The following is a 26,802-nucleotide window of genomic DNA, read 5'->3' as shown; positions in this document are numbered from 1 at the left end:
CTAGATGATCCAGGAGGTCCCTTCCAAATATGATTCTAATCCTAGCTGATACTCTAAGACAGACCTCCCTCTCTGCCTAGAGGAGTTCAGAGAACAAAGGGAGGAACCAGGAGATCACAAGATAGCAGCCAGACAATCTTGTGATCTCCTGGCTACATTATACACATGCCTTAGGATGATGATAGACAGACAGGTTGACTGATCAATCACAGATCTAACTCAGTAAGGCTACTCTTAAGGGAAGAGACAGCCAGGGGGTGAAAAGCTGATTTCAGGGGTACTGAAAGGAACTGGCACCACAATAAAGTATTAAATCTCTGTCCCAGCTCTGCTTTTGCTATCACACAAGATGATTTTCTCACATGAATCAAATGCCAGGGGGGTGGAGCCCTATGGTATGTGCTCTGCCACATACAACGAACATACATTTGCATGATTATGAATTGCACAAGATGGCATATACACTTTTTGACAATCAAGTGACATGCATCTAGGAAAATTATGAAGCAGACTGCTTCCCCCTCTCCACTTATTGTCTGTTTCTCAGACTGTAACCAAGACTCTGGTCTATGTGTGTGAGGGAAGAGTCATTCCACACACCAACGTGTCCCGGGGCTGTTTCACTGCTGTGGGAACTCTTGCGAGGCAGGCTGGGGTTATTAAAGGCATAAATCTCCACAGAGAAGGTGCCGGCAGGAGGGGGATGCGGGCCACAGCTGCTAACAGACCCATCCGTCAAAGATGGCACGAAACACGGGGTCCCGTGTGACTCATTATGGAGGTGGCGTAGGCTGGTAGTGTCAGGGACATGAGCAAAGCATGCTCCAAACTTAAAAGAGGAGTCAATATTTTGGGGGGAGGGGAGTGGAGGAGACAGAAGGGCAACACTTTCTCATGCATCCCAAGTGTAAGGAAAGGGTGAGAAAGCCACAGAAGTGATAAGAGGAAATCGTGTAAAGTCCTAAGAGGAAGGAGGCGGCAGAGGAATAAGAAACGGATACTCAGGGCACAGAAACGCTGCCTACTTAATGTAGTTTTATGTCCTGCTGCACAGGTTTCCTCCAAGGGTCCTGGGGAATGTCCTTTGGTGAGGGTCCTGGGTCGCTTCCCATTACCTCTCCTAGGCCCATTCCGCACACATAGGATAATGCCCTTTCAATGTGCTTTGGCAGCTGGATGTTCCTGTGCAGAACAGGAAAATCTATTTCTAAAGTACATTGAAAGTGCATTATCTATTGAATGCAGACTAGGCCCTACTTCGCAGGGCTCCCCTCTGGAAACAGATTAACCACTGAACCAACCAACACCTGTGGTGGACTTATGCCTTTACATACAATAAATAGAAAGGACTGGAGGTAAGCTATGTCCCCTGTCCAGGGAGATCTTTCTTTGTAGGGCCCGTTTGTCCTGGTCTTCCTACAAGGAATAGAGGGTGGTTCTTCTCCCTATCCCAATATATCCTAACAATCTTCACTTTTTCTTGGGGGGAGGAGGTTCCATGCACCATTATGTTGCATTCTGCCTTTCCCCAGGTTCTCCCCATCCTTAATATATTCCTTTCTGAGCCTGATCATTTGGGGAAGGATCCAGTCCGGGTACGTCGCCATACTCTCTGGAAGGGAAGACTACACGTTTTCCAGTCCTGTAAAAGTCCTTTCCTCATCAGCACCATCCTTCTGCCTTCAGACTCTCAAGAAAGCATTATTACTACAACTGTAACATGATCATAGAATCATAGAGTTGGAAGGGGCCATACAGGCCATCTAGTCCAACCCCCTGCTCTACGCAGGATCAGCCCTAAGCATCCTAAAGCAATGATATCCCAAGGCACCACCGTCAAGCATCTTACCTGCTCCATCCCCCTCTGAAAAAAAGAAAAAGTACAGCAGGAACATTTTCTGGTCCCTAAAACAAAGCAGTATGGACAGGAGCAAAATAATTGCATGTTCCAGCTGTGTGTGGGGAAAAGCAACCCACAGAATTTGCACAGAATGTGGCCTTTGATTATCTCGAGCAATTTGTGCAGCATCCGAAAAGAACCTCTCCTTGGTCCCCTGAGCTGTGCTCAAATCCTTGTTCAGGCCTGAATTTACAGGATGTTCTTGAGCGGTGTCCCTCACTCTCAGCTGGCACTTCTGGCCTGAAACATGCAAATAACATCTCAGGGGGTATTACTGGATTGCCAGAGGATCAGCCAAGACTGTTCCTGTGTCAGAGGCCATGCTTTGTCATATCAAAACCTTGTTGGGAGGGTAGATCTGGAAGGGCACTTAGCAGTGCTGTTCTCACTATACGTTCATTGAACAGCAGCGTAACCCCAAAACAAGGACGGTTAGTTGTAAGGGCACTTATTTATTATTATTATTTATTATTATATTTATATACCGCCCTCCCCGAAGACTCAGGGTGGTTTACAGGGAACAGGTGATAATAACAATAACATTATAACATCAACATGAGAATAACATGAGAGAATGAGGGAATTGCACAGGAGCCTCTTACTGAGACCCAGTGGGTTGAGCACGTTTGTAGCAGTGGTAGTAGTGGGGAGGGAGGCTTGGGGGCCAATGAGAATGGTTTGGGTCGAACTCAACCAAATGCCTGGCGGAGGAGCTCCCTTTTGCAGGCCCTGCGGAACTGTTTAGGTTCCATCAGGGCCCTGATCTCCTCTGGGAGCTCGTTCCACCAGGTAGGGGCCAGAATGCAGAAAGCTCTGGCCCTGATTGAGGTCAATTGGGCTTCCCTGGGGCCAGGGACCACCAGGAGGTTGGAGATAGTAGAGCGCAAGGCTCTTTGAGGGGTGTAGGCTCACTAACTTGGCTCACTAAAGGGGTATTCTAGATTGAGTGGCTCAAAGCAAAGCCCAATGGCTGTACTGCAAAGGGCACAGGTACAAACATTTTCCAGGAAATGGCTGACAAGGTCAATTCCAAGGCTGAGACACCAGCAAGGGCTTTCACAGCATTTCCTGCAGTTGTGAAGGAGGCCTTTCGTCCTGCCAACCCATACTATTCACTTCTCCGTGCTTTCCCTCAAGTCCCTGGCACTGATTTTAAAAAAATAGGAATACACAATATGGGGAGGAACAGGGCTGTGGATGTACATTAAATAAATGCATGCAAATGAATCCAGTTTGCCTAATTGCTTCCTGGAGTTAAGGTCCTGCAGCTATAGAATCTGTAGTCCCTCTGCACAGAATTCCAGACCCTTCTGCTTAAATGTCAAAGATGCCCCACACACCGTGCAGCCTCCATACAGGCTGGTACCAACTCAATGCACCACGGGCATATGCGTACACACCCCCTCCCCATCTCTGCAGCTGGCCCCATAGCAAATATGTGTATGCATGTAAATTAATAGGAGCCCATCAAAGCCTGGCACCACAGCAACCTGCTAATGAGGCTAATGAAGCAATGTCGGCTGTATCTGTTGCGAGGATAACGAGCTCTGCAGGCGCTCCTGAGGCAAGACAGCCCACTGTGACACACACACACACACACACACACACACACACAATCAATCTTCAGGGGCTGGGCACACAGAAAGCAGAGTGGACATGAAGCAACATCCTGGAAAACTGAGAGTTCTTTCCGTATTCTACGTACATCTCCCTGGGGAAAGATTCCTCACTTTAGGACATCAAGTCCTAAAAAATCTTCATTTCTTTCCCAGTGATCAGCCCCCCAGCAGTTCCAGGCAGTGGATAAACTTTATCCAATTAAAAAAATCCCCAATTATATGGACACACAGAATTAAGTTAGCCCGGAATGTTCTATTCCTTGCATCTAAATGTGTCACTGAATTATTTGGTCCTCAAAGGGGGGAAAAAACACCCAAGCACAGCCTCAGAGGGCACCAATATGGCTTCTCACTCTGGCGCCAGAGAAGAGGGGGTTAATTTTCCCTCACTGCGCCATTCCTCCGATCAGCAGTGCAGCCCCCAACCCGGCAGCTTTAAACCTCAACAGTGTAAAGAAAGAGACACATCTATAATAAACTCTGCCACCGTTTGTACTTCCTTCGTCCCATAAAATGCAAACAGAGATGTGGATTAAGGAATGGTGGCAGATGTGAGGTTTAATATATGGGTGGTTAGAGGTCAACGTGAGTGGTAGAACACCTGAGGATTTTCGTGACAGAACAGTTCAAGGCTGACGGTTGCAAAACACCGACCAATTACGGCTGCTCTGACAATAAGACAAAATGCAACTTGAGAAGATGCTCTTTAATTCGGAAAGGCCCTGGAGCTGGAAGGAGGCTGCACTTCAGCAGTAAAGACAAACCTAATTACCAGAGAAATTACCTCAGAATGTGCAAATTGGAAGGAGACTTGGAGCAAAACACTGAAAGCAACCAAGATCTCACCCAACCTATTGACTGAGATTAGCCCTGACTTGGTTGGCTCAGGCTAGCCTGATCTCCTCGTATCTCAGAAGCTAAACACGGTTGGCCCTTGTTAGTATTTGGAGGGGAGACTGCCTAGGAAGTCCCGGGGTGCCATGCAGGGGCAAGCCACCTCTGAGAGCCAGTTTGGTGTAGTGGTTAGGAGTGCGGACTTCTAATCTGGCATGCCGGATTCGATTCTGCACTCCCCCACATGGAGCCAGCTGGGTGACCGTGGGCTCGCCCCGGCACTGATAAAGCTGTTCTGACCGAGCAGGAATATCAGGGCTCTCTCAGCCTCACCCACCCCACAGGGTGTCTGTTGTGGGGAGAGGAAAGGGAAGGCGACTGTAAGCCGCTTTGAGCCTCCTTCGGGTAGGGAAAAGCGGCATATAAGAACCAACTCTTCTTCTTCTGAATGAGGTCACCACGATTCTGCTGTGACAGCACTTCCCACCATCACCACCAGAGGTGACAAGAGACCAAATCTGGGATTAACACCCGGCCTACAGCTACTGCCCTAACAGTGGGCAATTAAAAAGGTAGGAGGTGTGCCCTCTCAGTGAGGTGATACGTCCTGAAGAAGGGGGGCTCAGCAGAGCACTATTAAAAGTCTGCACTGTGATCCTGGAGGAGACCCAGCATGGTAGCCACTAGCCAACTATGCTACAAAATAGATGCTCAGCTACTGTGGTGTATTGTCTTAGACGGCTTGGTGTAGTGGTTAAGAGTTGCGGCTTCTAATCTGATAATTGGGTTTGATTCCGCACTCTTCCACATGCAGCCTTGGGCTAGTCAGAGTCCTGTTAGAGCTGTTTTCACACTGCAATTGTCAGAACTCCCTCAGCCCCTCTTACCTCACAGGGCTATCTTGTGGGGAAAGCAAGGGAAGGCATTTTGAAGAAGAGTTGGTTCTTATATGCCCCTTTTCTCTACCCAAAGGAGTTTCAAAGCGGCATACAGTCACCTTCCCTTTCCTCTCCCCACAACAGACACCCTGTGAGGGAGGTGAGGCTGAGAGAGCCCTGATATTATTGAAGAAGAAGAGTTGTTTCTTATATGCTGCTTTTCTCTACCCGAAGGAGTCTCAAAGTGGCTTACAATTGCCTTCCCTTTCCTCTCCCCACAACAGACATCCTGGGAGGTAGGAGAGGCTGAGAGAGCCCTGAGATTACTGCTTCATCAGAACAGTTTTATCAGTGCTGTGGCGAGCCCAAAGTCACCCAGCTGGCTGCATGTGGAGGAGCGCACATTCAAACCCGGTTTGCCAGATTAGAAGTCCGCACTCCTAACCACTACACCAAGATTTCTGCAGACAGTGAAAAGCAGGATACAAAAACCAGATCTTCTTCTTCTTCGTCTGTGTCAAACTCCTATCTGAGAGACCCAGGTTTCGATCCCTGTTCTGCCATGGAAGCTTTCAGGGTGCCCTTGGGCCACTCACACGCTCTTGGCTTTTGTTATGAGGACAGAAATGGAAGAGAACAATGTCAGGGAAAAAGGCAGGGAATAAATGAAATAAATAGCCAAATAAAATAGTAGCACCCTCTGTGGAGTATCTGACAGGGCACTCTGTATAGGCAGTGAACTAGGCCCGTTCTCTTGCCTCTGCTGGCCTCCTTTGCAATTCCCGACAATTCAGAATACATTAACTATTCAGGTCTCACGGACATATATATCCTTACATTGTTTTCTTTTCAAATATTTATACCCTGCAAGCCGCTCACAACAATGATTAAAACAACAATACCTAATAAAAGAACATATGAAATAGGCACAATAAAACAAAGTAATCTGGACAGGATGGCCATGAATGATACACCACGGAGTATCTAGCTTAGCAAGGGAAGGGGGCTTATTTCAGTGTGCCGTTAAGATATTTTCAGAGGACAGCGGGTTGGCAGTAGTACAGCTAGGTTCAAGTCCAGTAGCACCTTCAAGACCAATAAGATTTTCACGGTATAAACCAGGGATTTCCTACCAGGGGTCGCAACCTTTCCCCTCCTGCCTTAATGGACTCAGCCACAAGCTAGAGAACTGGCGGTCTCCATACCCGTGCGTGAATTTTCTTGTGGTTTCTGTGCCTGTGAGGGGACAGTGCTTGCATGTCTACTCCCCCCTTAAACCGCCTGCTGTGTCTCCTCCCTCAGTCCTCGAGTTAATGCGCGTGATGTCACTTCTGGTGACATGACACTTCTGACAGGGAGGAAGAACTGCAGGGAGGTGTGGCCAATTGACATCACTGGCAGTCTTCAAGCAAAGGTTGGATACACACTTTTCTTGGATGCTTTAGGATGCTTTGGGCTGATCCTGAGTTGAGCAGGGGGTTGGACTAGATGGCCTGTATGGCCCCTTCCAACTCTATGATTCTATGATTCTATGCTCCTCGAAGTCTGAAAATTAATACAGGGGGTTCCTCTACAATCAAAACTTTCAAAAAGGCTGGTATAAACTTTTGTCAGTCAAATCTTCCTTAATCAGATCTGACAAAAGGAACTTCAAAAGCTTATACCCCAACATTTTTGCTGGCAGTACAAACAATTCAGAGGTAAGATTACCAGCTCACTACCCAGATATCCTGCCTGTTTCTTAAATAGTCCAGGGCTTCCAGAGAATGTGCAAGAAGCCCTGACTCTTAACCTGGTTCCTGCATAATCTCTTTGCCCATCCCTCCTTCACCTGTCTGTTATGACAGGTAAACAATGAAAAACATCCTGGTCTGCTACAGCTTGCAGGAGAGGAAAATGGAGTAAAAATTGGGACAGGAGGCACATGGGCTGCATCCTTCCTTGCTTCAGTTTTTAAACTTAAACTGCTTGATGTATCCTGACTATCTCTGTTCATTTTGCTAATCTGTTTTATGCCAATAAAGGTATTGTGTGTGTGTGTGTGTGTGTGATCCTTCCTTGCTGCACTGGGACATTTAAAGGGAATAGTGAGAGCTCCGGGTTACAGAACCCATCTTATTTGGGTTGGAAGGTGGCATAGAAATGTTTTAAATAAATGAAAATTATTGCCGTAACAAAGTCTATCAAGGTGTGGTCCATGCCATCCCACTAAAACTTTAGTGGGATAGCATGGACCACGCCTCAAAAATGACATGGGAATAACTTCTTATTTATTTAAAACATTTATATGCCACTTTCCAACCCAAATAAGGTGAGCTCTTAGTCATATTGCATCCAAACGCATTACGAAGAAGTAATCTAAACTGTATTTCAAGAATATCTGCACAGGAACAACTTCTATTCTTTCTTTCACTATTTAATAGGAGGAACAACAAACGAACAGAAAATGCTCCAAGAATCAGACACAATGGTGTGCTAGAGAATCCCATCCAGAGCTCATTCCTGACAGGTCCCAGTCTTGCCTTCCTAAGAAGTGGAGATGAACTGGGGGAGGGAGGGGGTACTCAAGAGGAAGACAAGGACTTCTGGAACATACTGACAGAGATGAGTCTGACCTCTGAAACCTTAAGACTGAGAGAGTCTGTGCCACCTTAAGTAAAAAGTAAGTAAGAAACTTCCAAATGGTTTCAAGACAACCCAGGGTAGCACTAAAACTCAAAATTACCCATTAGAGAGAGTGAGAAAGAGCAACACAACATCCCAAGTCATAGTCGTGTACCCCTGGATACTGAAGATTACAAGAAGAAGAAGAAGAAGGAGGAGGAGGAGGAGGAGGAGGAGTTGGTTCTTATATGCTGCTTTTCTCTCCCTGAAGGAGTCTCAAAGCGGCTTACAGTCGCCTTCCCTTTCCTCTCCCCACAACAGACACCCTGTGAGGAAGGTGAGGCTGAGAGAGCCCTGATATCACTGCTCAGTCAGAACAGTTTTCTCAGTGCTGTGGTGAGCCCAAGGTCACCCAGCTGGCTGCATGTGGGGGAGTGCAGAACTGAACTAAAGACACTGTGGGGGCTTTCAGCATTCTGTCTGTTATGTGTATATTTTTCATGTCCTAGTGTATTTTAATGGGGTTTTATGGGTTTTTTATGATGGACTTATTGTACCCTGCCATGAGCTGGTTCTGGGAGTGGCGAGAAATAAATATTATTGTTGTTGTTTTTGTCTTTTACCTATCCTCCATTTAGATTCTTGAAGGTTGCAACTCCTTACTTCCCCCTGCTATGAGAACTGTCTATATGCCCTTACCCTCTATGCCCTGACCTTTATCCAATTATCTTACCAATTCATGAAAACACGTAATTGATATTACATAAATGAATAACCCCTTCCTTCATAAGAACTAGATTTACCCAAGACTTGGTCAAAAGCTTGGTGAATGTCCTACTCTAAAATAACTACCCTCTGATAAGGAGGTCAATTTTAGTGGCAAATTCCATATTTTATTAGAAGTCCAGCAATTTCACATTTGAGCCAGCCCAAAGGCCAGTTGGACCACTCAGGTGACTTCTTTAATTCATCCTAGAATGTTATTTTTGATCACCCCTATTTGACTGACAGTGCAGTCCTAAACAGAGCTACACCGCTGATACTGAAGTCAGCAGACTTAGAAAGGTTGTAACTCTGTCTAGGATTGCACTGTTAGTTCATCAAACATCTTCTCTTTCAAAAACTGATTCCAGAATGAGTATCTTTAACATATCCTGCAGAGAAAATAAGAGCAAAAGATTCATTCAGCTTCTCTGCAATTTCCTTTTTTCTCCTTCCTCAATCTTTTCATTTCTTTGTTGCCCAGCGGTCTAAATGCCTCCCTGGCTAGCTCCATGCTTCTGATGTATTTAAAGACATTTTTTATTGTCTGCCTTTGTATTTTTAACAGCATGCTCCCCTCGAGATTTTTTTTTCATGCTTTGCTTACATTTGTTTTGCTAAGTTTGTTTTTCTTTTTGTCATCGGAGCACGACTTCTGCTTTTTAAAGGACCTTTCTTGCCTTTGATATTTCCCTTGACTTTCCTCATTAGTCACAGTAGCATCCGTTTGGGCATGCTCAAACCTTCTCTAATCTGGGCCACATATTCTAACTTGGGTTCTATTATTGTGGTTTTAAATAACCCCCAGAGGTCTAGATTTTGACTTGACCTTCCTAACCCTAGTTGGTTCCATGACCAATGGCTCCAACATTTTGTTTGCTACAGATATTTACTGGCACTATGAAGGCAACCTAAGCTACCCATTAGTACAAGAGTATCTTCTTTGGTTGCCTCCCTGATTTCTTTCTTCCATCTTAAGATTGCCTTCAGTTTTAGACTAGAGGCAATAGTATGCCTCCTGGTACCAATCAACTCTGCGGTCGAAACCATGAAGCCCAGCACTGCAGCCAGATGTAGTAAATATGCTCAGTTCACTTTGCAGGACCTTTTACAACTTCCAATAACTTTTTCCATTTTCCCATAGGCAGGAAGTCTTTGGCCAGCTTTGCTTGGATCCTGGCTTCTAAATAGACTAAATCTCTGGTTGGCTTTACTGCTTTCTCTTCTTTCATTCCTAAGGTCAAATCAAGCTCAAAAGCAAAGCGGAGGTAGACTCAAGCATCCTGCTGGAGCTGCAGGGCTACCCAAACTGGAGAGATCTGTCATGAACCTCGATTCATGCCCCCCGATGGCCAGGCATTCTGGAATACCTGTTGTCCTTTTGAACCCAGGCTGTAACATGTTTCACATGCACTCTGGTCCTGTCACTATAAAGCCCTCATCCTTCTCCTGTCTCCTATCTGGTGCCCAACCTCCATTTCACATCCCCCTGATGTTCTCAGCGGGACATTCTTATCTCTTCCGCCCTAAACGTCCTTGTAGAATGCAGAGACAAAACAGAGCTGTTACAAAGTAGATCAAAGGTGGGCTATCTGGCCTGGCCTGAGAATCTTAGCACCCTTGTTGCGTTCCTTGCTCTCCCAGCATAATTCCTATGCCCCCCTCCCCTATGGTAAGGATCCTATAAATGTAACCAATGTGCCTATGTCCATTGTCTTTGCCAAGAAGTTTGCTCAATGCTTCTTGGCTGCTTCCAGTCTTTTGTATTGCCTATTCAATAAAGCTTTTCTTTGGATTTCACCTGGAGATCTCGAATGCTTACTTTGAGAGGACTCTACTAGCTGAATTATGCCCAGTTCATGACAGGATCAGCCAAGATAGGATTCCGTAGCCTCTCAAAGAAATTTGCACAGCTCTGCCTGGAGCAAGAGGAGGTATGAAACAAGGTCAAATGGAGGATGGCTGATAATTTGTTAGTTGCTGATAATTTAACTGTTCATTTTAGTAATTTTATGCTGTTTTGTTTTATTTTACTGTTGTGAACCCCTCCCCCAAGCTCATTTGCAGAGAGGAATGGTATAATAATAATAATAATAATAATAATAATAATAATAATAATAATAATAATAATAATAATAATAATAATAATAATAATAATAAAGGATCTTGCCAGCTTGGATGACTTCCCCCAATGAAAAAGAATGGGCACTTCATGCAGACTCAAAGGTATCTTCTGGGATCTTCTGAAGCACCTCTTGTTTCAATGAGCCAGTCAGGATTGGATCTCTAGTTTGAGGAAGTAGTGACTTTGGGAAGCAGCATGTTGGCAAAGAAGCAAGAGGTCATCAGCACTCACAATGACAGGTAATATGGGCGCCATGCTGAAGATCATCTCTGTTGGGCCAGGTTTATCATATGCCAGCTCTAGCTATATTCCCATTAGCGGCAGGCACTTGAACTGTCTACCTTGGTTTGAAGAAGGGACTGAATTCAGGTCTCCTATATTAAAAACTTTGTCCTCTAACTGCAGCCCTCCAGATGTGCATTGTAGCCCATGAACATCTGGAGAGCCGCAGTTTGACTACCCCAGTGGACAGAATACCGTAGTTATAACTGGACATTCAGTTTAAGCCCTGCTAAATAAAAATTCTTATGATGAACCCAGCCTGTACAAGCTCCAATTCTTCCTGGGCATGAAGTACAATGAAGAAACTGTGATTTAAGCCTAACTCCAGTGACATTTGTAGCCTGCAAATACAGGAATACAGTTCAACCAGGGTTAGTTTTCCTCAAACTAGGTTTTGATGCTGCGTTAGGATATCAACTACTGCCAGGAAAACTCACCTCAGTTCAGCTGCACATATGCACAGATCCATTATGGATAAGTAGAAACAGACTTCAATGGTTATTCTTTCATTTCACACCATAAAGGACAGCTGCCAACTCCAATTTGGGAAATTCCTGGAGATTTTGTATGTTGAGCCTGAGGAGGGCAGGGTTTGGGGAGGGAGCTCAGCAGCAGCAGAAGGGGAGTTGGTTCTCATATACCGCTTTTCTCTACCAGAAGGAGTCTCAAAGTGGCTTACATTCGCCTTCCCTTCCTCTCCCCACAACAGACACCCTGTGAGGGAGATGAGGCTGAGAGAGCCCTGAGATTACTAAAGAAGAACATTTGGTTCTTATATGCCACTTTTCCCTACCCAAAGGAGTCTCAAAGCGGCTTACATTCACCTTCCCTTTCCTCTCCCCACAACACCCTGTGAGGGAGGTGAGGCTGAGAGAGCCCTGATATTCCTGTTCGGTTAGAACAGCTTTTATCAGTGCTGTGGCAAGCCCAAGATCACCCAGCTGGCTGCATGTGGAAGAGGAGCAGGGAATCAAACTCAGCTCTCCAAATTAGAAGTCCGCACTCCTAACCACTACACCAAGAAGGGTATTTAACTGTAGTTAAAGCGGGAATGTGAATGCAGTCAGCTCTGAGTTCGGTTCCCACCAGAATTGTTCAGTCTGCAACCAAGCCGACACCTGCAGGTTAGCAAGAGGCAAATAAGTGGCTTCATCGTGAGCAACCTGGACTCAGCTGCCACAGATGGCTCTGCTGCTCTCTTGGTGAAAGGAACATTCAAATGTCTAACGAGAATAATACCAATTGCAGCATTTGAACGGTTTGCTTTTCCAACTTCCCGGACATCTGTCGTTCTCTGCCTTTCGCACTGCACAACCAAGCACGACAGGAACTGTGCAGTGCAATTAAAAAAGCGCTATTTTAATTCAGCCAAAATAATTACACGGGCAGAGATTTCATCAGCTATTACTATTTTGCATCAAGCTGCGTTTGGAGAAATGGAGGGGGGGGGGCATGATCCTCACCTTTCTACAGGAGGCATTAAACACTCTCGACCTCATCTAACCTGGAAGAGGCAAGGTTAAAGTGGGTAGCCATGTTAGTTGAAGCTCAGTAGCACTTTTAAGACCAATTAAGTATGAATAAAACTTCCAATGTGGCGTAGTGGTTAAAAACAGCAGACTTTAATCTGGAGAACCGGGTTTGATTCCCCACTCCTCCTCCCCAGGCAGCCAGCTGGGTGACCTTGAGCCAGTCACAGTTGTCTCAGAGCTCTCTCAGCCATCCCTACCTCACAAGGTGTGTATGTGGAGAAAGGCAATTGCAAGCCACTTTGAGAATCCTGAAGATAGAGAAAAGTTCTTCTCCTTCTTCCATTATCCGGGTGACTTAGAATTACAGGTACAGGCTTGAAATTATTTTAGAATCCGGCGGCACCTTTAAGACTAACAAATTTTTATCCAGGGTATGAGCTTTTGTGTGCACACGAAAGCTCATACCTTGATTGAAAAGGTGTTGGTCTTAAAGGTGCCACTGGATTCGAAATTTATTCTGCTGCAACATGGCTACCCGCCTGAATCTAGGTTTGAAATTATTCTGGCTTTCTTAACTCATTGGGTCTGGTCTAGGTAACTCACCATGCCCGCTGAGTTTTACAACATGGGGTTTTAACAACTGAAGTGTGTTTCACAAATTCTCTAGTGCTAGGTTGGCCAAGTACCTCCACACCAGTGCTGGGGAGGGGTGTGTGCAAGGACCCCCCCTAAGTAACACATCTACCTTTCAGGTGCATCAAGCATCAGACTGCCAAATCTCCCACACCATCTGAACCTGCCCTAGACCCCCAGCCCCTTTCTCTGCCAAAGGAGAAATGCCTTAAGCCGTAAAATAATCTCTCAGCTACGAGGAATCCCATAAAAAAGAAGTGTGGGGTGCTTGAGAGAGCTCCTTCATGAAAAAGCTTGCTTTTATGGGCTTTCAGATAATGTGTTGGATGACCCCTGGGCCTAGACAAAGATTTGAGAAGGAAAAAAGAAGGAGGATGCCAAAGCATAGCTCTGCACACCTCATTAACCCTCATGCTGCCAGCAGAGGATCCAAAACTGAACCACGGCACAAGATGATCCACTGCAGAGGAATCAAACGATGGAAGCTGTCCTGCTAGAGCACCACTCAACACCATTCCTTGAGCTACTGATCTCTGTACCACCACCTTTCTTTGCCCACATGTGAAGGGGATCCAGCAGGCCTAAGGACACGCTCAGTGCTAGAGAGGGTTCCTTTTTGGCACAAGCAGGTTTCTTAGCCTAAGGTGACCCAATTGTCCCACTTTTGGAGGGACATCTGGGGGCACCTGGCAAATTGTATTTATGTTGCAAGTAAAAAATATATATTACAATACTATTTTTGCGTTCTATGAAAATTTTTGTTGCTCCATATAGACCAAATTTTTAATCAAGAACCCTCCTGGTCAATGGTGTCCCGCTTTACCAATGTTAAAATCTGGTCACCGTATCTTAGCCCCTCCTTTTCCTGTCACATGACTGATGTCATATTTTTCACAGTTCAGCATGTCTCTTCCACTGTATGGCGATTAAGGAGGGGAGTCCTGGGGCTGGAAAGGTTGAAGACCACTTTCTTGGTCTAACCTTCCTCCCAGGGCTGTTGTGAGGAAAAGTAAGGCTGTTTCTGGCATAATGTATTGCTTTATTGCCCCTGTGTGGATAATGGAGCTGCTAAATAATACCAGCTATAGATAATTGAGGGTATTCCCCTGGTATGAAGGGGGGAAACTTATGACATAATTTGACTACATAAATGAATGAAAGGGAAAAAAAATCCTCTCCAAATGATCTGAGGGTTGAAATACCTCAAAAGGGACTAAATGTTGACAGAAGCTGAATGTCAGTTGAAGGGGAAGAGAAGAGGGGAAATCTACCACAACTCACACCTCCAAAGGTTTAAAGAATCTAGGAAGAAAAGATTTTGATAGGAAACCTGAGATTTCTGGATTGTTCCTTTCCTCACATGTTTATTATACCAGGTGACTCATGCAAGTTGCCTGGTATCAAGGTGCCCAGTGGCTGCTTCCAGACCTCACCCTGGTGAGTCCTCCCTCAGAGGCCAAAACAGCCCTGGAAAGGGCCCTGCCCTTAACCTTCTGCCTTTTACCAACAGAAACCGAGGCCTGAAGGCTGGCAATACTGTTGTTAGGGATGGGTGATTTGGATAAGCCCCAGAGTACTCAAATCAATGCTGATTCGAATACTTTTGGAGCTTATCCAAGCCAAATCAAGCATACCATGAGTTTAAATCAGTTTGGCACACCGTTTAATGCATCCCTCTAGATCCTTCCCATGCTGAGCCAGCTCTTCTAAGCCAAGGAAGGATTGGGGGGAGGGGAAGAGCACACCAAACAGCTGATCCTCAGAACCAGCTGTTTGACAGGATTTTTAAATGTCTCCCCCATCACAGGCTGTGCAGAGCCTGGTCTCCACAGCCTTGGAGAGGTCTGCAGGGAGATCATCCTCACGATCAGCTGTTTGGTGACGCTGGAGGCATTTAAAAGGACCCAGGTGTTTCCTGAGCTGCCAAACAGCTGATCTTTGGAGGGGCTAGATCTCAGATTTTTTTGCAAACCTTATCTGTTTATGGCTCCATTCTCCACATTTAAGTACCCACAGATTCATCTACATTGAGAATCATATATATTTATGATCTTGCTTTCCTCTAGGAACACAGATAAGCATGGATACATCTGTCCCCTCCCACTACACTGCAAAATATTGGAAATGTTTATACTCTGCACTCTATAGTCCTATAATCAACAGAGCTTTCACCACAAGAACCCTGGGAGATTAGACTGGACTGAGAAAGAAAAATGGGCCTGGGGCCATCCAGCAAGCTTTGTGTCTGAGCAAGGTTCTAAACTTCTAGATTACTATCTAGAACACCACACTAGTTCTGTATATCACCATGAGTTCCTTGGAAGAAAAATGAGCTGCAAAGGTGAAAAACAAGAGCACCCCTGAACATGCATGAAGTGCATATCTTTTGCTGCACGGCTAAACCCTATAGGATTAGGAATGAGATGGTTCCAGATCAGAGGGTTTAATTTCTGAGTAGGTTTGAGCTGCAGCACCTCACATTTTAGATATTAAATTTCTACACCTTGAAACAGAACCCAGGAGCCCTGGCCCTCAGCTCAGCGTACAAAATTCATTTATTTTGACTTTTATTCTGCTCTTCCCCAAAGGCACAGCAATTTATATGAAGCAAATATCGTTGCAAGGGTAATCTGCCCTCCCAACCCAGCCTACACCCCTCTCTCACCAGAGAACTCAAACCTCACAATTCGGAGGCATGATTAAATTGCACCTCCTTCCCTAGATGAGGAATTGCATAGAGATATATCAGGACATCTACCCTGTCTTAATTTGTTGCCGTTGTAAGACTTTCCATTTCTAGGGCTGGTATTCCTGGAACTGTTTTGCATTGTTAGATGCAACTGACACACACACACACAAAGTTAGATTTGCACATAGGAGAAACAAAATTTAAATAGGCGGCTTTTTGGGTCACACAGAGGGGGCTGTAAAATCCAGCAGCATCCACAGGATCAGACACAGAATCGTATTCAGCAATGAACCGAAATCACATCCCTGTATGCCACATTATTCTAGAGTAGGCCTTCTCACATCCCTATAATCAAGGTGGGTTAGTCCCGTACTTTATGACTTAACAGAAAAGCCCATTGTATGAAAAAAACTATGGGCGCTAGCCCCCCCTCCCCCCACTCAGGAAGGCCCACTGAGGCCACAGCAGGGCTGCCAAGGCCCGGCAATGTAGTGGCCGGGGCTGCTCAGAGCGGGGAGAGTTCTGGCAGGGGCTGCCCCCCTTCCTTTGTCCCCTGACCTGGTCACGCAGTCCCAGGCCCTCCCCCTCTCCCTCAGCTCCCGCTCACTGCCTGGCACACTGCGGGCTGGCACTTCCTCCACGTGGAAGAAGTTGGAGGGGGATGTGGCTAGGGATGGGACAGCCTACCTGATTTGCCGTTCAATGGACGGACAGCCAATCAGGTAGGTGATGAGTCCCAACTCCTCCCACCACCGCAGTCTGGCTTTATTTATGTTACAGATTGGGAAAGTTGAGGAAATGTCATTCATGCATGACCGTTATATGTTTAAATATCCGCAATTGTGACTACTGCGTTAGTCCAGTTGCAGAAAAAATAAACAGGAGTGACAGAAATGCTGATTTTATGGACTTAAGTAGATTGTGAGTGGGTGGGCAGGAAGGGCTGTGCCAGTGGTTGTCTCTTGTGGCCCTTCTGTGCTAATTGCCACTGTGGGATGGTAGGTAAATTTCCTCCAGGCCAGCTTGGATTCTGGAGATTTTTGGTGGTTGGGGGGGATCATTTGGACATGAAATGGGGGTCACTGTGGATAGGTAAGTAATTGTGAGTTCCTGCATTGTGCAGGGGGTTGGACTAGATGATCCTTGAGGTCCCTTCCAACTCCATGATTCTATGATGCTATGAGTCCAGTAGCAACCCAATTCATGGACGCTTATGCCAGAATAAAATGTTGTTGCTGCATAAAATGCCGTTTGTCTTTAAGGTGCCACTAAATGCTGTGTGGTTTTTGGACTCTGCAGCCTTATAATCATTAGCAAGGAATTATCAGCTCCTGCCTCCAAGACGGGACCCTCCCCCTCTCCGAATACGCAGATTCAAACCAAGCAGCCTATAAAGAGCAGAAGCAATCTAGCCAACAATATATCTTAGGAGTCTCGTAGGCACCAGACCTCAACATCAATGCTAACCTAGTAAACCGGGCCCCTCACGACCAATCACTGTCCTCTCAACCCCTGCAGCTTGGCAAACGAACATCATTACTTTCATTTTATAAGTGAGGCACAGAGAGAGAGAGAGAGAGAGATTGACTCGGAAAATGAGTCTGCTGTGGAGTTACAAGCAAGGATAAATCAAAGGCGTCCTGCTCCCAGGCAAACACACCACACTTGTCCACAGAATATAGAAAAGCTTGGACTCCGAGCCCCCTCATACACTCCATCCCCCCCAGCCCTACCCCCCACACACCAAAAACCACTGAAGCACATTCTGCACACAATCAAGGTGGTGATGCAAGTCTCTTGTTCATGAGAATCCAGTTGTTTTAGATGTGAACAGAAAGTAAGAGAATCTGGTTTCTGTTTGCCATAGTCCTCAATTTCAAGAGACTGCATATGCCCAATACACTCACACTTACCATAAGACCAGCTTCAGCTTACAGGACCAAAGGTCCATGTCACCCAGAAAGCTTTTCCATGCAGGCAAAAAACACAATATCTGCATGTAAATGTTGCCCAGCTGGAGATTCTACATCCATGAATTCTGCATTCTAGTAGCTCTTTCTTGAAGCTAGGCACCCAGCAAAATCATGCCCGTAACCTCAAGAGGGCAAACGTTGGTTTTACCAACAAGCACATACTAAACAAAAGCTGCAGAAAATCATGCCCCTCTGATGAAGATATCTGCTCTATTTAGCTATTTATGCATGCTTTTGTCTCCAATAGTGATCCAAAGCAGCTTAGAAAACCAATTTTGCATGTTCCTGCTCCCCCTTAAACAACTAACCTGTGAAGTGGATTAGCCAGAGAGGCCAACTGGCCCAGTCTCTTAGCTTCCATGGCAGAGGGGGGATTCAAACCCAGAACTTCCATAGCTTAGTGCAACTCTCTTAACTACCGTACCACACTGGCCCGTGCATGGTAAGCAGTTTGCAAGCATTTGTCACATTCCTGTTTTACACCCTAAGATGCATGTATAAACAGCTTCTTCAGCCGAATGAAGCAAGCAGAATGCTGTGACAGAGGGTATTTTCTCAAAACACAATTGTTCCTTTCCAGGAGAATTTCCACATAATTGACATTTATTTATTTTTCCATGTATATTCTGCCCGTTCCCAAAAGCTGTCCAGGGGGGAGGGCAGGTTGCTTTTCACCTACCCCTACGGCCAATAGCAGCTCAACAGGCAGAAACACCAATAAGTGGGGGCGGGTTTTTTTTTTTTTTAATCCAAGATTTCAGTTTGCCTAAAAAGCCAAGCAAGGTTCTACTGGGAGACAGGTGGCCAACAAGCCTAGAGCAGGGGTGGTCAAACTGTGGCCCTCCAGATGTCCATGCACTACAATTCCTATGAGTCCCTGCCAGCATTCGCTCATGGGAATTGTAATCCATGGACATCTGGAGGGTCACAGTTTGACCACCCCTGGACTAGAGAAAAAAATATCCTGCTTTATGGGAAGTCTATCACCAAGTGCCCCGACCTGGGTAGCCCAAGCTAGCCTGATCTCCTCCAATATTGGAAGCTAAGCAGAGTTGGCCCTGGTTAGTATCTGGATGGAAAATCCTCAGGTAATACCAGGATCACATCACACCACCTCCGAGCATCTCTTCCCTTGAAAATCCCACAGGGTCCTCATAAGTCTGTAGCGACTTGTCAGGGGGAAAACCCCAAACCCACCAGGTGATGCTATTTATCTTCATGCGAAGTAAAACATATCTTGCCCATTTGCACATTCTGTTAAGCCTCTATGAACGAGAAGAAATAATGCAAAGAAAAACCCACAGGAAATCCTTGTTTGGGGTTGCAATGGCTCTCGATAGCTCCTGCCTCTGGAGGAATAACAATCCCCCAGGGGTAGTCAACCTGTGGTCCTCCAGATGTTCATGGACTACAATTCCCATGAGCCCCTGCCAGCAAATGCTGGCAGGGGCTCATGGGAATTGTAGTCCACGAACATCTGGAGGACCACAGGTTGACTACCCTTGCACTGCTAAACTGAGGATCAAGGTTCAAGAAGGTAGCTGCTTCCAAACCCTCAAGAAAGGAATTTTCTCTGTATGGTGCTTTGATTGGTGAGGGAAAAGAACAGCCGAGTAATAGACTCCTCAACCACCTCCCCCCACAGCAGCCCCTTCGCAGCAGTTCTGGGGGGTGGGGGAGTCCTCATACAGATGCCAAATGGGTTTAGGGCAGGTGCTGTCAGAAGCTTCATCGATCAGCTAAGAAAATGTAAAGATCTCCATAAGGCTGCATTTGAGGATGGGAAGAGAGAGAACATACAGTTAAGGCTACAACCAGCCTCCAAATGACAGCCGTACAAATCATCAGGGCTTCTGACAGCCGATGACTTTCTAGTCTCCAGCCAGTTTTAGCACTCTTAAAGGGAACTTTTGCCACTGGGATTTGCAGATTGCTTTTCAGTACCTTTGCCCCACAACAGAAACCGTATGGGGGAAATGTTCTTTGGAAACAGCTAAGCTGAGGCTTTGGAAGCCAGCCTCTTTTCAGAAAGGCAGATTGTCCCTTCGCAGTTTGGAATGGACATCTTGCTTCTCACCCAGCCCTCTGTACACTTAGGGTCAAGCCGTGTCTCCCGAGGGCTCTTGGGAAGGGATGGGGGAAATAGGGCATTTCCTCCTGCCCATCCCTGCAGGGAAAATGTATTTCCTTCTTGCCTTTCAGGTTCAACGGAAACAACATTAAACCCACCAGTGAGTAACAGCAGACTGCAGACACACAGCGCTCAATCTGCTAGTTTGGAGGAGGGAGTAAACTGGGGAAATCATATATTTCTGCACACCTGGAGGTTCCATCTGGAATGCAACAGATTCCAGCTTTCTCACACCTGTCCCAGTTGTTCTGCCTCCACTAGTCACATGGAGGCCAGGACTCCACTACTGGGGCATATGCTGGGACGTGGAGCCTAAGGCAGAACAGGAGGGACAATTTGGAAGTCACACCTTACTCATGCCCAGGCCTTCTGCTCCAGGATTCTTTTACGTTCTCAGGGGATTTGAGAGGTCGGATCGTACCTGCCTCTCCCACCAGCCCTTTTCGCTATAAGTAATGCACAGCTGTTCTCTGCATCTCAAACCCCCCACCACCACCACCACCAAGCTTTTTCTGTCCTTATCTGGATAGGGGTAGGGGAACATTCCCCTTGTTATCAGTTTATAAAGTCCTCTTTTTTTGCTCTGAGGATAATGTGAAAAGGCCCCAAGAGGCAGCAGAGGAAAAAGCCTGTGTCTCATTCCTCTCCTCACTTTTCTTCTGGCAGCCTTTGAACCCTAGGCATGCTGTCTGGGGAAGGGGAAACAGAGAAGGGGAAGCCGATTTTGCTGGGGGCTTTTCCGTGTTGGCTGAACTCATTTCCCAAATGACCCAGCATCATCATCCAGCCCGGTCAGATCAATGACTCTTTGGCCCCATTCCCTCCTCTAAAAACATGGTCAACCTCGGAAGGAGTTTTTATAACTCACCCGCTTCTGCCCCAGAAACCCGGAATCCAGCTCCCCAACCAGGGGGTGCAGAAGACCTGTCTGGAAGCCCCTCTCTCACACTCTTCTTGCCCCTCTCAAAAAGAAGCCGGGTGTCCAAGGCACTCCACCTCTTGCCCTCAAAGCCTGCAGTCAGGACACCCACGCCGCCCGCCTACCTTCAACCAACCCCGGCCCTAACTTTTCATCCTCTTCCTCCTCCTCCTCCTCGCAGCCAGACTAGTCCGGAGTCCCGCCTGCTCCTGACCGCCCTGCCGGTGCAGAAGCCGCAGCTGCCGCTGCCGCAGGTCGCTTCCCAAGGTCAGCGAGGGCTGCTCCTTCTTGGCCCTCCCTGGAGCCCTCCGACGCAGGCCAGGCCGAAGCGAAGTGGGTCGGGAGAGCGAAGACAAGAGCAGGGGGCTGCGAAGGGACCCCCTCCCCACAGACACACACACACATTCCGCGGCAGGTGGGAGGGAGAGAGAGCGGGAGGAAGTTGAGACTCGGCATCAAGGCGAAGTTCAGGCCACGGCGACCGCGCTCCGGGGCATGTGCAGAACTCCTTTCTCTCGCCCAGATGCGGGGGGATGGGAAGTGTCACAAGCAAGCTGGAGCCCTGGCACCACTGTGCCCCCCCCCAAAGAAAAAAGGCCGTTTGTGCCAAGGAATACAGCCTGCGGGTCTCGAAGGAGCCGCTGGACTCTTACTCCAGAAAGTACCCCCCCACACACACACACACACACAATCTCTTGCGCACCGGCACTGAATCTCCCCCCCCCCTTAATGGGCAGAGAGATGGTCGCTCCCGGCCGTCCCGAGGCTCGCACCCCGCAGAGCCCACGGGAATCCGCCACCGTCGCAGCCCCGGCCCGGCCCTGCTTGGCAGCCGTGGGCATTTCTGCCGCCAGCGCCCATCCCCGGAGCAGGGGGCCGCCTGGGCAGGCAGGCAAGCCCTCACTCACCTGGGGCCGACGGCCCGTCTCTCAGCGGCGGCGGCCAGGGGCGCGCGAGCCCGGCTGCGGCATCTCCGTGCGGCTGCTGCCCGGGGACTCCCCCTCGCCATCCTCCTCATCCTCGCCGCGTCGCCCTCTCGTCCTCCTCCTCCTCCGCCTTGGCGGGCTTCTCTCCCTCCTGGCCCAGACTGTGCAGCCAGCGTCAGGCTCGTGGCCGCGCCGCGCGCCACTCACTGCTTGCCTGCCTGCACATCTGGAACCTGCGCGCGCGGGCCAAGGAGGAAAAAAAAAAAGGCAAACCTTGCCCCCCCCTCTCCTTTCCGTGCGGCACCCCTGGAAGGAGCCGGACGCGCCGTCGCTGCAGAGAATCCTCGCGCCTAACAGCTGGCCGAGCCACGACCCGGGCGGGATGGCGCGCAGCTGGTGGGAGGGGCTTGGCACGTGCTCGCCCGCCCGGGCCTCGCTGCGGCTGCTCCCGCGCGGGCCAGGGGACGGGAGCGCCCCGTGGGGTGGGGAGCCAGCAGTGGGTCGGCGGTGGCATGGGGGACGAGGGAGCTGGGAGAGCCAGGTTCAAGCCCACACGCCGCCCTGCTGCAGGGACCCGATCGGGGCCAGTCGCGGGTGGAAGGATCCCAAGGGGAGCCGGAAGCAACGGGGTAGGCCACCCTGCGCTCCCTGGAAAAAAGCGCGAGGGAGAAGCCAGACGGATTCCCCGCTGTGCCTACAGGGGGCGCTCGTGGTGGCACGCCGGCTTTGTGGAGCATGCCTAGCCGCTGCAGTCCGGCTGCCAAGAGCGAAAGCTGCAGCGGCCCGTGTGCACCGAGAGCCCTCCCGCCACACGCCAAGGCCAACGGGGTGCTTTTTGGCAGCAACTGCCCGGTTAAGGAGAGGCGCCCTGGAGGCCACGGCGCGTTGGAGGCCCGAGGAATCCGAACCCCCCCCCCTTGTCATTTGGAGGGCGGGAAGCAGCTCCTGTCTGCTGTGTTGCGGCCCTGTAGGAACTCACCACGGGAGTTTCACTAATGCTTCAACAGTGGAGTAAATCCCTTTACAAATGGGCAAGGATTGGGCTGCTCCATCTCCTAGGGATGCTCTGCTAGTGCGCGTTAATTTTTCTTTAAAAAGCTTATTAATAATGTAATAAAGACGCCATGCAATATTCATTACTGTGTAATGGATAAAGTATAAACAGTCGTTCCTGTGTTTTAAATGAAACCATCTTTTACTGGTGCTTACGTAAAACAAGGTTTTTGAGCCCGGGGTCACCTTTAAGACCAACACCGTTTTGTTCAAGGTGTGATCATTCGTGTGCATGCATGCATGCGCACGAATGCTCACACCTTGAACAAAACGGTGTTGGTCTTAAAGGTGACCCCGGGCTCAAACTGTGTTGTGCAGATTCAGACCAAGACGGCTACCCTCTGGAATCCATAATGCTTATGAATATTCCAAGTTAGCATCAGGGTGAAAGAATTCAGGGACTGGGGACTCCAGGAAAGGAGCGTGTGCTTCAGAGGGCGTGCAGCAGTTTAAAAGTCGCCCAGAACAGACCCGACTTTCAGGGATGTCCAGCCACTACCTCAGCAAAGCCATTTCCCCAGCTCTTTCTTTCTTTGTTCCCTCTATCCTGAGGTAAGTTCCCGGTGAGTTGTTTTATTAGTAGTATTTATTGGATTTATCCACCCCCTCTCCCAAAGCCAGTCTGGCTTATGGTGGTTTACAATAAAAGAATAAAACCCCATAAAACGGAAAGTACAAAAATGCTCAATGGCAGGTAAAATTATTTATAACCCTACCTGCAGCCTGTAATGCCAGGGCACACCATCCCCCAATATCCACCATCCTTGCGAGAGGCACCTCTGCCCAGTTCACCAAAGGCTGTGCCTCTGCAGGGACCTTTATAGGGAGGGACCCGATCTTCCTGGCCCGGCCTCAACCAAATGCCTGGAGGAAGCGCTCCGTCTTACAGGCCCTGCAGAATGTTGACAGCTCCATCAGGGCCCTCAGCTCTTCCAGGAGCTCATTCCACCAGGTTTAATGCCTATACAGTTGTTTCTAACTGTTCCCATATTCCTGATGGGGAACTGAAAGGCCACACCATGAAGCTGGGACTCCCAGACTCAGAGACAATCCCATCTCACACTGACCAGTTAGGATCTCGGTGCTCGTTCCTTCAGAGGTGAGGCAGTGGCTGGCAACCAGAGGCAGGGCTTTTTCAGTGATGGCCCCTCACCTGTGGAATGCATTCCCACTTGACATTCAGCTGGCAAATATTTCTTTAGGATTGCCAGCTCTGGATTGGGAAATCCCTGGAAGTTTGGGGCATGGAGCCTCGGGAGGGCAGGATGTGGGGAGAGGGCTCTCTGTGGAATATAGTCCACCATCCAAAGCAGCAGATTTCTTCAGGGGAATCTGTGTAGGGATTAGTTGTAGTTCCAAGAGATCTCCAGCTGTCACCTGGAGGTTGGCAACCCCACATTTTATCTGAGCTTTTTTTTTTTTTCTCAAAGGGGGTGAATCTTTTTTAGTTGTTTTATGGCCTGCCTCTGGTCTGAAGTCTTTTCTATGCGGGGTGAGGGATGCTCGATGACTGTTTTACTGTTTTGATGCCCCGGGCCTGTTTTTATGTTTATAATATGTTTTTATGATTTCCTGGTCTGATTTCAACTTGCAAGTTGCCTTAAACCGGCCTCTGAAGAGGTAGGTTTCCTGAATGAGGGAATGAATATTTGTTCTCCTTCCCTTTGCAACATAGGCAGTAAACAGGTTTCCCTCCATAGGGCGGCTGCTTTGGAGGGCGTTCTCTGTGGACTTATACACCGCTGAGGCCTCTCTTCACTCCAAATCGTGCCCTCCAAATCTCCAGATCTTTCCCAACCCGGAGTTGGCAAGCAGTCAGTGACTACAGTCGAAGTGAGAGGCGGGGAATCTTGAAGATGCTGGACTGTGCCCACAAAGGGGTGGGTTGGGGTGAGGGGAATGGAGGGCTTCGTCTTCCTGCTGGAAAGGCGAGGAAGACCTCCGGGGGGGGGGGCGTTTCTCGGTTCGGCTCGGCAGATGGAGCCGCCGCGGCGTTATGTAAGGCGGCGGCGCTGCTGGCTGAGGGCGCCCCGGCTGCGTCGGGTGGGTCACGAAAGTGTCCAACAACACGGGCGGGGGCCGGAGAACCGCTCCTGCCTCGGGGGGGACAATTTGCCTGCAGCGGCGTGGAGCAAAGCGGCTCCCCTCAGGGCAGAAAGTCAGCGCCCTTGGGAGGGAGAGGGGGGGGGGCTTGGCGGATTCCTCCCCATTGGATCTTGTGCAGGGGCGAGGGAGCCACCGAAGGCAAAGGTTTGCAGCCAGGCTGCTTCTGCCAGGGGCTGTCCCTTCTTTCCGCAGCGTGAGAGGGGAGCAGAAAGGCGGGCGGGCGAGCCCCTTGCTGAAGGCAGCCCCCAAACTGCAGTTGATCCCCCCCCTCCTCTCCCAAATTTTGCTCTCCACCCAGCGCCGTCTTCCCGGGCAGGCTGAGGAACATTTGCGGCGCCACCTTGTGGCCATGTCCCGCCATGTCCCCTGTTTGGGAAGGCTGCTGCGTAGAGCGCTTGGCTCTCGCCTGTTTGGCGGATGAGCACTTCCGCCTACAGGAATCAAGGCGGGCGGGGGGGGGGGGGGGAGAGGGAAGGCTCTTTTCTCAAATAGGTCAGCGCAGCACCCTGACTCATATGTGTGGCTCTGTCTTACACCCCCGTCCCTCTCCCTTCCAAATCGACCGGAATAAAAATGCAGGCTCCCCTTAGGTCCCCCCCCTCCTTTGGGTAGGCTTGCCCTGCTTAGGCCAAGGATCAAAGTTGGCAACTTTGTGGGCCCTTTCGGCCTGCACGCTGCCGTGATTCTTGCCACAGCCGTGGTCCTGCAAGGTGGTTTCACGCTACATGTCCGTTCCCGGAATCGGTGGATGTAGATTTGTTACCCAGATATCGCAGGACAGCCCGATCTCGTCAGATTTCAGAAGTGGGGCAGCGTCGACCTTGGTCAGTACTTGGAGGGGTGACCACGAGGGTCGCTACACCGAAGCACTCCATGACAAACCACCCCTGCCTGCCTCTTGCCTTGAAAGCCGTTTGGGGACACCGTCACAACGTGGCAGGGAAATAGAAACAATCCTACGTGTGCCCTCCTGTTTTGCTGAGGTATGGGGCCTCTTCAGAGAAATGACAGAGTGTGCAAGACTGGAGTCAGCCGATCCAGGTGTTAGAGGGACCAGAAAAAACTCAAAACGGCTACACTTAGGTTTTCTTCTTTTAAGCCAAAATCGCCATTTCCGCTTCTGCTGACCAGTGGAGAACACAAGAATTCTTACCCGTGCAGCTAACAGCTGCACATAGATGGCCGTAGTACCCAGAATCTGTGTCATAACTGACATAGAGACAAGCGTATCCACCTAACCAGAGAACAAATACAGTTCTAGTATGTTGCTTAATGCCAAAGGAACTAACCTCAAGTAACCTAATGGGGCTTTGATAATCATTAGCATATTTAAAATTACACCGCCCGCGCCATCTTTGCACCTCTTGTGCATTCTCAGCACCGCGCATGTCGGCACTGCACAGTGGCCCAGAGATCACAAGGGGAGACTTTGGGGGTGGAGGGGGTGTTGCCATGTACTTGACCGTGTGATTGGGTTGTAATCAAGAAATAGAACCGCTTTGGTAGAAGGGGTCCGTGTGCTCTCTGCCATTTTGGATTATCGCTTCCAACAACAGGGAACCTATTCCTCAGCTGACGAATGAGGAATCTTTTGCTTCTTAGGGGCATCGTCTCATCTGGAAGGTTACTTCCTCTTCCCTCCTCCGGAGAGGGCAGTCAGCTACATTCGGACGCCTGTGGGCATAGCTGCCCATCGTCTGGTTTGCAGGCAGGCCCCTACAGGGCTCTGAGGCTGCTTGACCCCTCTCCCCTCAGGAAAAGGGGACATGGCAGCCAGTGCTTGCCTCTGGCTGTTGCTCGGCCAGTCCCAAGGAGTGGAACCCACACTGGCAAGTGTCTTGTTGTGACAGAGGGGAAGGAACATTGTGGATCTGAAGCAAACTCCCTCCCATATAT

The 26,802-nt window shown here is 48.7% G+C and overlaps 1 protein-coding gene and 1 non-coding gene across 2 annotated transcripts in view; both read right to left on the bottom strand.

Annotated features, from left to right (window-relative positions):
- Positions 1-22,269, bottom strand: part of LOC143831692 (G-protein coupled receptor 22-like) — a 53,852-nt gene extending 31,583 nt beyond the window's left edge. The window contains exon 1 of the mRNA XM_077324915.1: positions 21,730-22,269. The gene's annotated coding sequence lies outside the window, so the exon portion shown is untranslated. The remainder of the gene's footprint in view (positions 1-21,729) is intronic.
- LOC143834624 (U4atac minor spliceosomal RNA) lies at positions 2,230-2,333 on the bottom strand. The gene has a single exon (XR_013229871.1). It is a non-coding gene; the product is annotated as a U4atac minor spliceosomal RNA (small nuclear RNA).
- Positions 22,270-26,802: the final 4,533 nt, after the last annotated feature.

The sequence above is a fragment of the Paroedura picta genome, chromosome 3 (assembly GCF_049243985.1).
Source record: "Paroedura picta isolate Pp20150507F chromosome 3, Ppicta_v3.0, whole genome shotgun sequence".
NCBI lineage: Eukaryota > Metazoa > Chordata > Lepidosauria > Squamata > Gekkonidae > Paroedura > Paroedura picta.
This window is presented reverse-complemented; position numbering and strand designations above follow the sequence as displayed.